The sequence below is a fragment of the Synchiropus splendidus genome, chromosome 1 (assembly GCF_027744825.2).
Source record: "Synchiropus splendidus isolate RoL2022-P1 chromosome 1, RoL_Sspl_1.0, whole genome shotgun sequence".
NCBI lineage: Eukaryota > Metazoa > Chordata > Actinopteri > Syngnathiformes > Callionymidae > Synchiropus > Synchiropus splendidus.
Window position 1 is genome coordinate 71,292,437 of NC_071334.1, and position 2,500 is coordinate 71,294,936.

Consider the following 2,500-nt stretch of genomic DNA (forward strand, 5'->3'; position numbering starts at 1 on the left):
CTGAGCAGGAGATTCGTGAAGAGGCGAGTCGCTCAACAGGAGACGAGTTGCTGAGCAGGAGACTCGTGAAGAGACGAGTCGCTCAACAGGAGACGAGTCGCTGAGCAGGAGACTCGTGAAGAGGCGAGTCGCTGAGCAGGAGACTCGTGAAGAGGCGAGTCGCTCAAAAGGAGACGAGTCGCTGAGCAGGAGACGAGTCGCTGGGCAGGAGACTTGTGAAGAGACGAGTCGCTGAGCAGGAGACTTGTGAAGAGGCGAGTCGCTGAGCAGGAGACTCGTGAAGAGGCGAGTCGCTCAAAAGGAGACGAGTCGCTGAGCAGCAGACGAGTCGCTGAGCAGGAGACTCGTGAAGAGGCGAGTCGCTCAAAAGGAGACGAGTCGCTGAGCAGGAGACTCGTGAAGAGGCGAGACGCTCAAAAGGAGACGAGTCGCTGAGCAGGAGACTCGTGAAGAGGCGAGTAGCTCAAAAGGAGACGAGTCGCTGAGCAGGAGACTCGTGAAGAGGCGAGTCGCTCAAAAGGAGACGAGTCGCTGAGCAGGAGACTCGTGAAGAGGCGAGTCGCTCAACAGGAGACAAGTCGCTGAGCAGGAGACTCGTGAAGAGACGAGTCGCTCAAAAGGAGACGAGTCGCTGAGCAGGAGACTCGTGAAGAGACGAGTCGCTCAAAAGGAGACGAGTCGCTGAGCAGGAGACTCGTGAAGAGGCGAGTCGCTCAACAGGAGACAAGTCGCTGAGCAGGAGACTCGTGAAGAGACGAGTCGCTGAGCAGGAGACTCGTGAAGAGGCGAGTTGCTGAGCAGGAGACTCGTGAAGAGACGAGTCGCTGAGCAGGAGACTCGTGAAGAGGCGAGTCGCTGAGCAGGAGACTCGTGAAGAGACGAGTCGCTGAGCAGGAGACTCGAGAAGAGGCGAGTCGCTGAGCAGGAGACTCGTGAAGAGACGAGTCGCTCAAAAGGAGACGAGTCGCTGAGCAGGAGACTCGTGAAGAGGCGAGTCGCTCAACAGGAGACGAGTCGCTGAGCAGGAGACTCGTGAAGAGGCGAGTCGCTCAACAGGAGACAAGTCGCTGAGCAGGAGACTCGTGAAGAGACGAGTCGCTGAGCAGGAGACTCGTGAAGAGGCGAGTTGCTGAGCAGGAGACTCGTGAAGAGACGAGTCGCTGAGCAGGAGACTCGTGAAGAGGCGAGTCGCTGAGCAGGAGACTCGTGAAGAGACGAGTCGCTGAGCAGGAGACTCGAGAAGAGGCGAGTCGCTGAGCAGGAGACTCGTGAAGAGGCGAGTCGCTCAACAGGAGACGAGTTGCTGAGCAGGAGACTCGTGAAGAGACGAGTCGCTCAACAGGAGACGAGTCGCTGAGCAGGAGACTCGTGAAGAGGCGAGTCGCTGAGCAGGAGACTCGTGAAGAGGCGAGTCGCTCAAAAGGAGACGAGTCGCTGAGCAGGAGACGAGTCGCTGAGCAGGAGACTTGTGAAGAGACGAGTCGCTGAGCAGGAGACTTGTGAAGAGGTGAGTCGCTGAGCAGGAGACTTGTGAAGAGGCGAGTCGCTGAGCAGGAGACTCGTGAAGAGGCGAGTCGCTCAAAAGGAGACGAGTCGCTGAGCAGCAGACGAGTCGCTGAGCAGGAGACTCGTGAAGAGGCGAGTCGCTCAAAAGGAGACGAGTCGCTGAGCAGGAGACTCGTGAAGAGACGAGTCGCTGAGCAGGAGACTCATGAAGCGACGAGTCGTTGAGCAGGAGACGAGTCGCTGAGCAGGAGACGAGTCGCTGAGCAGGAGACTCGTGAAGAGGCGAGTCGCTCAACAGGAGACAAGTCGCTGAGCAGGAGACTCGTGAAGAGACGAGTCGCTGAGCAGGAGACTCGTGAAGAGGCGAGTTGCTGAGCAGGAGACTCGTGAAGAGACGAGTCGCTGAGCAGGAGACTCGTGAAGAGGCGAGTCGCTGAGCAGGAGACTCGTGAAGAGACGAGTCGCTGAGCAGGAGACTCGAGAAGAGGCGAGTCGCTGAGCAGGAGACTCGTGAAGAGGCGAGTCGCTCAACAGGAGACGAGTTGCTGAGCAGGAGACTCGTGAAGAGACGAGTCGCTCAACAGGAGACGAGTCGCTGAGCAGGAGACTCGTGAAGAGGCGAGTCGCTGAGCAGGAGACTCGTGAAGAGGCGAGTCGCTCAAAAGGAGACGAGTCGCTGAGCAGGAGACGAGTCGCTGAGCAGGAGACTTGTGAAGAGACGAGTCGCTGAGCAGGAGACTTGTGAAGAGGTGAGTCGCTGAGCAGGAGACTTGTGAAGAGGCGAGTCGCTGAGCAGGAGACTCGTGAAGAGGCGAGTCGCTCAAAAGGAGACGAGTCGCTGAGCAGCAGACGAGTCGCTGAGCAGGAGACTCGTGAAGAGGCGAGTCGCTCAAAAGGAGACGAGTCGCTGAGCAGGAGACTCATGAAGCGACGAGTCGCTGAGCAGGAGACGAGTCGCTGAGCAGGAGACGAGTCGCTGAGCAGGAGACTCGTG